A 13,396-nucleotide genomic window follows, 5' to 3' on the forward strand; every position below is an offset into this window, starting at 1 on the left:
AGGGAAAGAGAGAAAGCGAGAGAGAGAGGCTGGGAGAAAGAGGAAAACTGAAAGTGAGAAGAAAAGGGGAAGTCGTAAAGGAGTGAGTGAAAGGTAGAAAGAGAAGGTTAAAAAAGGAGAAAAAAATAAATAGATGGATTGAGAAATAAATAGATCAAGAAAGAAGAAAAGGGAAAGAGAGAAAGAGAGAGAGAGAGGCTGAGAGAAAGAGGAAAACTGAAAGTGAGAAGAAAAGAGGAAGTCGTAAAGGAATGAGTGAAAGGTAGAAAGAGAAGGTTAAAAAAAGGAAAGAAAATAAATAAATAGATGGATTGAGAAATAAATAGATCAAGAAAGAGGAAAACTGAAAGTGAGAAGAAAAGAGGAATTCGTAAAGGAGTGAGTGAAATGTAGAAAGAGAAAGTTAAAAAAAGGAGAGAAGAAAATAGATGGATTGAGAAATAAATAGATCAAGAAAGAGGGAAACGGAAAGAGAGAAAGAGAGAGAAGTTAAGTGAAATAGGAAAGAATGTGTGAAAGCGACAACAAAATGGCGCTAGTCGCTGATTGAATATATTTTATCAGTTTTCAAAATCAAGTAAACTGTATTTAAATCACAGTAAAATAAATAAGTAGCAATTAAAATAAGTACAATTAGCATAAAGTCTAAAAATACAGAACATACCCGACTTCATAAGTTTACTTTATAAGAAAATTAATTCTCGTCGGATTGAGTTAAAACTTGGAAACATTTTTTTACATAAAACATATTTCACAAACATATATAGCAAATCGCTTACAAATTTACACTTAAAAATAATATTGATTAATGTATACAAGAGATTATTTGTTAAATAATCAACAAGAAAACAACAAATAATTTCCTCGTGGGCTTTAATTTTGATTCGACATTTCTCCTAGAGACTTTGTAGAGGAAGGTCGTTCTCAACAATCTTATCTATTTCAACTAATCTTTTAAGGGACCCTTTTTTCTTGATTTCCGTCTTCTCAGACTGTTATTCAGCCCAAAGCCTCGTGTCCAAGCAGATTAAATGGTCTCTCTTACGTATAGCCTCACAGCCTTTTTACCTTTCCATTTCCTAGTGCATGCCCTTTGTTTAACCGTTTTTCCACTTCTGCACCCGGGACACTCCTCCCCGATGAGGTACCACTTGGAAAAATGGGCAGCATTCAGTGCGTGAACTTGTGCCATTAATGCTGAATACGTACATCTTAGGCCTTCCGCCTTTATACCTTTGTGGAAGTTTCTTTTCAACCTTTTTTGGCAAAAGCCTGTACTTTGCTTGCCTTCTTCTACACACTTCCGCTTTTCCTTTCAGCGAGCTTCAAGAAATTTATCTTATTTAATTTTATACAAAAATTTACAACGAAATTATAGTTATTACAATATTTGCAATTATTCAATTTTAATTAGTACTTTTTAGAACGAATATGGGTTTATATTCTTTTGCGCACTATTCACCTTCTATCTCTTTTTATTTCTCTCCCTTTTAAGCCCTCCCTTATTAACTGTTTGAATAAACGAAGTTTATTAATACAAACATTCGTTTATTAGGCAGTAATATAACTATAAAAATTTAAAATTGGATACACGTGTACATATATGGCAAAAAGAACAGACTTTATTAATAAAAAAGAGAGGCAAGCTGAAATAAACAGATGTGATACAATGAATAGTTTGTGATAAAGAAATGATTAGAGGGCGTCGGATGCCGCCGGTTAGGCGTTGAAGGTCCCGGGTTCGAATCCAGCGATTCGTATTCGACAAACGTACAAATGGACTTTTTTTCAAAAACACCGGCACCATGAGAATTGATATGACCTCTGCTGTTACGAACCCTCGTTAAAAACAAATATTAGGTCGATAACGATCTATATATATGTCACGTTCAGATTTAAATGAACCGCCATGCCCCTCCACACACTCAAACAGTGAAAGGAGTAGGGGCCAAGAAAGGGCTATTTTTTCAAGTCCGAGAACATATCCCTTTCAGGCTTGTGTGGTTAAACAGCTATTTTTGGAAAAAGAAAAATTTGGTATGTACACTATTCAAGTGAGTTAATTTTTATTACTTTGACGTCAAAATAAAAAAATAATAATTGTAATTTAGTTTTAAAAGGGTATATATTTTTATAAAGAAAAATAAAAGAAATACTATTTCATTTTAAAAGTTGTGTTAATATTTTAATTGTATTTTCTAATTTGGTGGTCAAAATTTTAATAATAATAATAATAATTTCTTTACCTTTCTTTATGGAACTATAAAACGAGAATCAAATTCCATTTTAAAATTAAGGTTTGTAGATTTGAGATAGGTTTGTTATAGGATAAAAGGATTCTTTAAATTAAAAATAATAATTAATAAAATATATTGTCATTTTATGTGAAAATAAATTGTAATTAAAGATTCAAATTTAACAAACATTTGGTGTCGTATTTACTTTGGTTTAAATGAAATATAAAAGGTGCCTGATCGATAAATGAAATAATTGTAGTCAGGTCTGATCGTAAAAAACCTCTGGGACCTTGTTTTCGGTTTTCCGAATTCAGGGTTGGGCCCAACAAAAAAAGAAGAGACACGCTATATCACATATACAAATGTGTATATAAACTTATCTTAACATCAGATGTTTTCTATTTTTGTTTTCTCATCTATCTTTCCATGCATCTATCTACTCATGTGTACATACAGCCATCATACTATTTTGTTTGTATTTATCAATGCTTTGAGACGACTGCTATACGAACTGTCTAATTATTACGTAGTTTCTCTGATTCTCCAAATTTACATATACTTTTATATATATATATGCATGATCTGGGGCTCTAGCAGATACGTAAAAATAGCTGCTGCTCACGTACGCCACATGGGGATTGGAGAAGAGTTACAAGGAGCGACTACACAATTCTTGAGGGGTATAAAATTATTCAAAAACATGTTATGTTCTTCCATCGGAGCATGGTGCGCAATAAACGATTTAGATCAATTCAACCAAAACAGCGTACAAATCTTGATTTTTTTATTAATAAATTTCTGTTTAAGTTCATAAATCGTGTTACTATTTAATAAATTTTACTTATCAATTTGTTTAGTTATAAATGTTTTACTTACTTATTTGTGTGTGACTATATCTCCGCATGTGGGTTTTTAATAACAACATTTTTCCTACAAACAATATTAGTGTGCTTTAGGTCATCAACCCATTTCAACTAAAGGCATAGATAAATATATAATCAAGGCAAGTGCATGGGAATAAAAGGATAGATACATGAATAAGTAGATAAAGAGATGATGGTGATTATATTATTACAGAATATTTGTATCCCGGGAAAACCTATTTTTGACAAACATTGACCGAATTATGTCGTGAAATATTCTTAGTTGGGTTGCAATTTGTTAAGCATTATGAGCAGTATTGATACTCTCTGAAGAGGTTCAACGAGGTCTGCAGTCCGGAATGGACCTGTTACATTTGAATAAGCGTTAATCCTGTAATCCAGGACACCAGGCATGTATAATCGCCGCATGTACAAAAGCGCCGCAGGAAACGATGTAAACAGAAACCAAATTAGCAAATTACTCATCCTTTAATTATCCGAACACTAAACTTTATTAAGGTTTTAATTTAAGGGTAAACAAATTTAGTATAAAATATTTAAAACAATGAAAACAAATACAACAAAGAGACCAAAATTATGAATGTATCATTCGAATTATGACATTATTAATTGAATATTGTTTAAAAAATATTGTTTAAATATTTCGATAATCCCTGACAATAACAATTATTCATAGGAATCGATTATTTAACATATAGCCTACATATTTGTACACTACCAATACATAAATTAAAATATGATTTTTTTCAAAATTCATAATAAAAATATTATTAAAAAATTAGATAATAAAAATCTAACATCGATTTTTATCTTTTTAATTACAAACATTATATTACTAATGTTTTAACAAGTGCAAAAAAAGTTAACAAACGAACAATTGATTGTAACCAAGATGATGTTAAATCATAAATTTTCTTAAAATTTCATAACCGTTCAAAATCTTTTATTAGGAAGGCGTGCTCTTCTCAATACGCTGCAAAATCAAATAATTTTGTTTCATTGCTACAGCAGAGAAGAACGAGGATTTCGAACAGGTAAGCAAGAAAACAAACGCTGCTTCCAGTTCCGTTATGAATTCAACTTTAGAACCTCGTTACGAAAGCTTTTCGAAAAAGTCAAATCAACCCCGTTCAAATCTGGTAGTTACAAGTAATAAAACGTACATTTAATTTCAAATGTGTCGTGTTTAATGACCATTACTTGATGATTATTCGGAGATCGTGAGATGCGGTTAAAAATTTAAATAATCAGGGCTCAAAGTGTTTGTTTTTTGTGTAGATGTGTCATTTTTGTGTCTTGTGGCGCTCTCACCACGACCCCCTGAAGATGATCTCAATAAAGATCGAAACGTTGGCACGATAAAGAAAATGTATTTCTAAAACCTACGTCACACCAGACCGCATCTCACGATCTCCAAATAATTAGTAATTAATTATTTATAATATTGGTTTTGGTTTTCATTCTTTGGAATGTGTGGTGATTAGTGACCGTTAGTCGATGATTGTTCGGAAATCGTGAGATGCGGTCTGGTGTGACGTAGGTTTTGGAAATACATTATCTTTATCGTGCCAACGTTTCGATCTTTATTGAGATCATCTTCAGCTTTATGTATGTCATTAATTCTGGTGTCTAGTTGTGTTGGTGTGGCATTTATGAAGTTAAAGTTGTTTTTGATGTGAGTAGGAAATACCTTGTGTTGTCTGTATTTCAACAAAAAAGTTCTCCGATTGATAGCTGATGCAAGTTTCTTCTCATTTTTGGCGATGTGTTTCGGAATACTCTTTGCTTGGTGTCGATATGTAGTTGAAATCTGTCCATAGAATCTCATGTTCTTCGTTCTTCTCGTGTAGAAATATAGGGTATTTAGAGACCGTGAAGATGATTTCATTAAAGATCGAAACGTTTGCACGATAAAAAATATATTTCTAATACCTATGTCACACCAGACCGCATTTAACGATCTCCAAATAATCGTAATTTTCAAAATTTAATTGTATCAATTAGGATTAATACCAAATTATTTGACACATTTGAACGAAATGAGAGGATAAAGTGAACATAAACAGTTCTGTACCTGTGCATCAGCACCACACTTACAAGAATAATAATTATTTTACATTTTCAACTGTTATTTGCAAGCAAAACTTATAGTGATATGTTAGAATGAGGAAAATTTGCACGCTGAAAGTATTTTGTCAATGAAGCAAAACCAGGCCGTAATTTGCGAGAAACAGGGATATTGTTATAAATTAACCGAAATATGTATTATTATTAGTTGGATAAAACAAAAAAACAAATAAAAACCAAAAACAAACAAATGTTAATACTCATTGTTATTCAAGGATTTACTTAAGACTAGTAAAAATGAAGATTTCTCATTTTATAAACTAACACCTTTTCTCGTCTTTTCTCCATTTTTATCCAGTTGTATTCTGTTTAACCATGGAAAGACATCACCTTGAACCAGAAGTTGGCAACATTATTGTGAGACTGAGTCGTGAGGTCATCGGAAAGTGATTATCGTAGAGGCAGTTGACGTTTCTCAGAGCGTGGTCTTAGTTTTAGCCAGATTTGGAGTGACTGGAAGTGCCAGTAGGAAGCCTGGTAGTGGATATCCGATAGCAGGCGCCGAACTCCATATTGTTCAAATTGTCCGGTATGTCCAAGCAATTATCGAGGAATACATCCCTCAAATCAGGGATCTCATTGGCAGGGATTTTCGATTTCTGGATGACAATACCAGACCTCATAGAGGCAGAGTTGTTCATCAATGTTTAGAAAACATTGGAATTTCCTATCTACCTCTACCTCTCTGACCAAACGCAAAAAGCTACATGTACAAGGATACCAGACTTACAGAACCGATCACCCCGATGGTAGAGCCCATGGTGGCACAGCTATCCTTATCCACAAAACCATATCACATCATGTCATCCGAACCCACGCAACCGACTTCCTACAAAGCACGGCTATCAACGTCTCTTTTCAGTCAGCAACCATACCAATCGCATCCATATACTGTCCACCCAACAAAACAATAACTCCCACACAATTCCAGGAATTTTTTGAAGACCTAGGCCCTCGATTTCTTGCCGGCGGCGACTACAACGCTAAGCACCTGCAATGGGGCTCCAGAGTGACCAACTCCCGAGGACGCTCTCTCTATACAGCATTTAATGATCTCAATCTTTCCTTTATTTGCCCCCACGCTCCCACATATTGGCCTACCGACATTAACCGCATTCCCGACATAATAGATTTCTTTATAACAAAAAACCTCGATTCCTTACACCTCTCAATAAATACTCTACACGACTTATCCTCTGATCACAGCCCAGTCCTTTTAACTCTATCGCTTAATCCGATCCATAAACAAAAACCAGAATCCCTTCTCACTGGTCCTGTAGACTGGAATATATTCCGCCTTCACCTTGAGAAGTCCATCAACCTCAAAATCTCCCTAAAAACACCAGAAGAAGTGGATGATGCTGTGGATTTTTTCACTTCTGCTGTACAGCAGGCGACCTGGGAGGCTCACCTCACCAGCCATCCCATGATCTCTAAAGAACCACCCCCTCTACCCCCACATATAACGAATCTCCTAATCCAAAAACGTCAAGCCCGGGCGATATGGCAAAGATCTAGACATCCCTCCGATCGTCAGTCCTATAATAGATTATCCTACCTCACCAAAAAAGAATTATCTATCTTCCGTAACTCTACCTTCCACTCCTATCTATCCCGTCTGACAACCTCCAATGGATCGCTCTGGAAAGCCACAAGNCTAGGTGAAAGAAAGACAAAAGTGTTGGGATCACCAAGCTTTCGGCAACATTATGTTGCCATCATCAGGGCCTATTTATTAAGAAAAAATATACATAATTAATATAAATTTAACAATAAACAATCAAAACAATAATGCATACTTTTTCAAGAAAGAAGAGAAAAAAAAATCTCATCCGAAAAAACTAATGTAAAACTGTATTGGTTTAGGTTATGACACACATGGCCAGCATTCAGTTATACATGCATTATTGTTATGATTGTAGATTGTTAAATTTATATTAATTATGTATATTTTTTCTTAAAAAAGAGGCCCTGATGATGGCAACATAATGTCCCAACACTTTTGTCTTTCTTTCACCTAGTAAAGTCCTTAAAGAAGATTTAAACTCTACATACACTTTATGTTATTATTTTTCAAAATCCCTTAATTAAATATAATAATTTCTAATAAATTTTAATTCAATTTGTAATAAAAATGCTAGGGAAAATGAATAATACAAATTTCCCAATGCCCCTCCTCATTTTTGAGCAGTTTATTTCCAGAATTATGAGGGGAAAAGGGTTACAACAGTTGAAAGATCAATTGACTTCGCTATTATTTTTCAAAGCTGGATTCTAAAACTCAATAATTTTTATGTTTTACATATTTTACAATATTAAAAAAACTTCATTTTTAAAGAAGCAAAAGTGATTGAAACGGTCGAATAATAAAAAAGGAAGGTAGATGAAAAATAAATAACTGTTGGTTATATTTAAGAGGCGGTCTGGCGTAATAATATTTGTTTTAAAATTCGAGTTTATCTAATTTTCAGCATAGTGAACTGAAAACACCCTAAAAAGATTTCTCGGTAAAACCAACTCTCGAAATTCCACACAAAAAAATATCTTTTTTTTATCGTTAATATACAATTTACCAATAGAGCATGGACACAGATTACAGGAAATCAGAATTCAGGAACACAGATTAAAAATTTTAGTTGTATGCCATAAATTAATCTCAGTATGTCCATAAATACAAAATCCCGGAAATGGTTTATCATGAAATTTTAATCGGAACAATATGAAAATAAATATAGCTGGTTTTAATTTTTTAAATGCGACATAATCTTGTGATACATTACCATAATTTCATTTTTTAGACTATGTATTATGAGGCAACTAACCTATTTTTCAATATCAATACATGTGACAGGCAATAATTGCTCTATTTTTAGGAAATAGAGAGAGAGAGAGAGAGAGAGAGAGAGAGAGAACCTGCTGCTGCTGTCTCCCCCTTAATTTATAATGGGTTTTCCATAAACTTCATAGGAAAACCAATCGTCACAGCACAACTGGTTCTATATCAATCGGATATTTTATTTTCTAATGTAAAATTTGTGCAATTTTGAAAATTGTCCTGCAAAATATTCAAGTTCCTATACCTAGATATTCTACTGAACAATCCTATCAAAAGTAGTATTAAATTGATTTTCTTACTCACAGAATTTTCATTCAGAATCAGCTTGAAACTCTTGAGTCTCGTTTCAACATTGTTAACGAATTTAAATTAACGTCAGTTGTTTTATGAAAACGTGAAGATCGTAACATCGTGTACATGTTTATTACATTGCACGCCATTCTGTTATGTAATTTCACTACATGTGAAATAGGGATTAAAGTGTTTTTTGTCAATTCTAGAAGTTTATAGTACAGAAAAGAAAGATTCAGTGATTTATTTGTGGAAGGAAATGTCTCATCGTGTTTGGTTGTTATTATGTCTAGTGGTGTCATCTATAGTTTAAACGGTAATTATTGTATTCACTAATTTCGTTGTCCGCTTGACCAATTAATATATTTCAATTAATTAATATTTTTAGTTGAGATAAAAAAGTCAATGGCACGAGCGGGACCCGAACCCTCGATCTTCGGCTAGATACGCCGCTGCTCTACCACTTGAGCTATAGTGACCTCGATCCACTCGGACATCAACTTCCTATCTCAACCACACCTTTTGAGTTTTCCCTCCGTTTTGGCATTTTTCAAATGTCGTGTAATCAATCGGATTGGATTCTCGGCGACAAATGAAATGGCCACGGAGAGCTTTATTGAAGTATACTTCATTTTAAATCATTAAATTCACTAATTTCGTGGTCCGTTTGACCAATTAATATATTACAATTAATTAAGGTTTTTAGTTGAGATAAAAAAGTCAATGGTTGGCACGAGTTAGTGTCCGAGTGGATCGAGGTCACGATAGCTCAAGTGGTAGAGCAGCGGCGTATCTAGCCGAAGATCGTGGGTTCGAATCCCACTCGTGACATTAACTGTTTGTTCTCAACTAAAAACCTTAATTAATTGTAATATATTAATTTATCAAGCGGACCACGAAATTAGTGAATTTAATGATTTAAAATGAAGTATACTTCACTAAAGCTCTCCGTGGCCATTTATTTTTGGCATTTATCGTAGAGAATCCAATCCAATTACACGACATTTGAAAAATGGCAAAAAGGAGGGAAAATTCAAAAGTTGCGGTTGAGATAGGAAGATGGTGCCGAGTGGATCGAGGTCACGATAGCCCAAGTGGTAGAGCAGCGGCGTATCAAGCCGAAGATCGTGGGTTCGAATCCCGCTCGTGCCATTGACTTTTTTATCTCAATTAAAATCCTTAATTAATGGTAATTTATGTTATTTCTATTGATGCAAAATCTTAGTGAGTAATATTACATGCACGTATTTAAAAAAATGATTTTATTTGGATTGTGAATCATTATGATCCAAATAAAAAACCGTATTGCCCTGCAAAAAACAAACTCCGTAACCCCCTTTCATCAGGTTTCTAAATATTTTTTTCCTTCGACTATCTCAATTCCTTGTTTCCTTGTATATCTGTCTGACGCGTAATGAAGTTTACAACTTAACATCCCTTGATCTTATCTATAGTCTACATAAACCGTCGAAAAATGTATTGACTCATATATTCTTTAAAAAAAAACTGATAGAAACTTACTTCAATAACTGTCGGTTATTTTCTTTACCGGCCGCTCTCTTTTACTTTCATCTTCATATTTTTCTAAACTTACATTTCTCGACGTCAAGTCAATTCCTTCAAAGAAGATGATAAAATTCACCATCTGGGGCTCGGGCAATCTAGGAAACCAAGTCCCTAATTTTGAACTATCTGTTTGGATTTCCTTTTTACGTGTGTTACCTTTTTATCGGATTTTGATGACCTTTAGTTCATTGGTTGTTCCTTCTTTATTTATATATTTCTCACAGGATGTTCAAATTTTGGTCAAAGTTTCTATGGTTTAACGTTACAAGTAAAAATTAACGTACATATCTAACATGTTTTCTTCGATATATTATTGCCATCACCAGAAAAACACAGGACTCAACTATAAATGTTAAACAGGTCTGTGTCTAAATCAGCGTACCTCACAGTGTATACTATCTTTGTACTATCTAAAACTCCAGGACCTCCTTAAATGTTAAATGTACATAGGGTTTGAAAGGTACGACTAATTAAAATGTATTTATTAGTGTGCCTAAATGAGATGGACGGGTCTGCGACATAATGTACTGTAGAGATGAAAGAGTACTCTATAGACTTGTCAAACTAGTTAGGTTCGAACTTCGATTAGATTTACTAGGTGTGTGTTTGTTTTACGTTATTTTTTATAAAATTAAGGCTCTTTACAACGTGAGAAATGATCCTAAGCACCCCACAATCCATTAATACAGTACGATGACATCTAGTCATCTATACAAGGTGTTCGTAATCAGATGTATACAAATATAATTCAGGATCTACATCACGATTTTATACGCCCGTGTGTGCAAAGTTTGATTCTCAATTTTATCCGAGATATTTAGCTTTTCACGTTACTTTAACCTTTTACAACATTTGTAAAGCCTTCGTATCTCATAAAAAATTACTTCTACTGTAATGACGGTTTAAAACATGAACATTGAAAGCCCTACGAGTTTCGTTTATTGTTTCATTGTAAACTTAAGCCAACGCGTTGAAGAATCGCATAGAATTTCAACGTTTACAAGTTCCCCCAAATTATTGCCTAAAGTTTAAGTAAGATTTTCTTAAGTGGCCCATAGAGGGTCAATATTATTGTACAATATAGATTGCCCAATAATTTGACGCTTGCCCCGTAACGTTCACTAATATTGTACACAATTTTGTTTGTGCAATGAACTTGAATAGTTTGAAGATGATTTTGAAGTTTGTGCAATATTTTGTTACTACTTGTTGAACATCACAAACTGACTGATATTGCGCATTAATGCCAACAGACGGTGCAATATTTTCCAGGTTGTACAATATATTTTCAACTTTTCGTCGATTATGCAATGTATTGCACTAACTTTCAATATCGTCTACACACGATCAATTAAATTGCACAACCCAAAATATTGTGCAATAATATTGATCGTCTATGGGCCGCTTTAGGTCTTTATTTCTCGTAGGCCGGTTATCAACGATATAAAATTAACGTTTAATTGATTAAAAAAAATTGGATAGAAACGGTTGAAACAAATTACTCACTAGGGATTTTAAAACTTCTTTTAAGAAATCAATGAAAGTTGTATAAAATAAACAAAAAAAATTCTTCGATACAAAATTGAACATAAGAAAACACAAAAAGTTCTATAAATGAAATTAAATGTTTAAAATATCCACATTTTTTGATAGTATTAATTTAATTTAATTTTTTGCTCTCCGATTTTTCTTACTTTTTTACCATTATTACGTGTTAGTATTGGCAGCTTTTCTGTAAGCGTGTCTGTATGGATTTGAAGAAGTACTTATTTTTCCCCTCTAAATGGAATTGTGTACCAAGTCTGTGACTATTTAACAATATTATTTTGCTTTTGAATGAAATAGGTTAACTAAATTGAAATCACGGCCTGTTCGAAACAGTTCATTCACCAGAATTCAGTAGGGCTTTTCATCTGTAACATCAAATCAGGTGAGTAAAAACGAGATTTTATCCTTTCGAAGTTTGCTTTTTGATTTCAGTCACTGATTGTTCTAGTACAAGCAGAATTGAAAGTTTCCAAAGGGTTCAGAAAAACATTTTCTTTATCGTGCCAACGTTTCGATCTTTACTGAGATTATCTTCATGTTTGATTGAGTCTAAAATTTCTCTCATTGTATAAATTCGTTTTTCTCACATCCTACATGTACTTGTATAATTTAAACAATGTTTATAAATCCCAGGCCCAGATGATGATCTCAATAAAGATCGAAACGTTGGACGATAAAGGAAATGTTTTTCTAAACCTACTGCACACCAGATCTCATCTCACGATCTCTAATAATCATCAACTAAGGGTCACTAAACACCACACATTTCTAAGGGGTTTGAATCAGAAATTTTAATGTATTTTTACATTTAGCAATTACGCAGTGTCCTGTGCACGGACACCAATACTTACGGATTTCTTTCCTCGTACACCTCAAACCGTACAAAAATTCCCTATTGTTGAAAATCTGATTCTCTATTTTATTCCAGATATTTCACTTTTCAAATTACTTTTACCTTCTACAACTATATTCCACCAAAACGTCCCCGCCTCTCAAAAAATATAAATGTCACTGTACATTTCATTACGCCTGTAAAAAGTGCATTAAAAAAATTAAAATAACTTAAAAGATCAAATAATAACTTAAATTAATTAAATTACTAACGAGGTTCCAAATGTCTTGCCTAAGGTTTAAGGAAGATTCTCAATTCCATGTAAATTCAGAGAGATTTACTCCTCCTAATGAGCATTACACAAACGAAATTTAATTGATCAAAGGTCAGTTATCACTAATGTAAAATTAACAATTATTTGCTTTAAATAGATTTTTGTAACCTTGATAGATTTGTAAAAAAAAGTCTATTCTTTTTCTGCCAAACTAAGGATAATCTCGTAGAATTTATTGAGGAATCCAGTGCTGTTGTGAGACGAGAAGCAGGATGAACTCTAGAGAACAGTAATATCCGTCATGGAATGGTGCAGTCTTAAAGGACGTGAAGATTTGGAAAATTTAATTCAATTTTTAGAAGATTTTTGTTTTATCTTATGTTCAATTTTGTACCATTTTTGTTTACTTTGCATTACTTTAATTTTTAAAGTAAAATATTTTTAAAATCTTAATAACTATTTATTTTTGAATTGTTTGTAACTCAAAATTCCAATTTTCAGCAAATGAATGTTAATTTTACATTGATCAGAACTGACGTTTGAAAAATTAAGTATATCTATAACACTACATCTACACTAGTTCAGGCCACTTTTCTGTAAGCACCTTATCTGTCAGTCTTACAGAAACATAAAATTTTTACTTAGACTTTAGATAAGGAAATTTAGAAACACGTCAAATGTGATTTTGTATTTTGTTTGCCTAAGGTTACAATAAAACAAAACAAAAATGTAATTAAATCTTATATAATTCGTTTTCAATACTTCATTATGGCTAACCTTTTATGATATATGTAGAACTTT

General features: G+C 33.0%; 1 protein-coding gene across 2 annotated transcripts in view; it reads left to right on the forward strand.

The window, feature by feature from the left end:
• The window catches only part of LOC106662604 (dopamine receptor 1-like), a 408,947-nt gene that overhangs the window by 301,935 nt on the left and 93,616 nt on the right, over positions 1-13,396 (forward strand). The gene's annotated exons all lie outside the window — the stretch shown is intronic.

This window comes from Cimex lectularius, unplaced genomic scaffold (genome assembly GCF_000648675.2).
Source record: "Cimex lectularius strain Harlan isolate CLEC.00 unplaced genomic scaffold, Clec_2.1 scaffold151, whole genome shotgun sequence".
NCBI classification, from domain to species: domain Eukaryota; kingdom Metazoa; phylum Arthropoda; class Insecta; order Hemiptera; family Cimicidae; genus Cimex; species Cimex lectularius.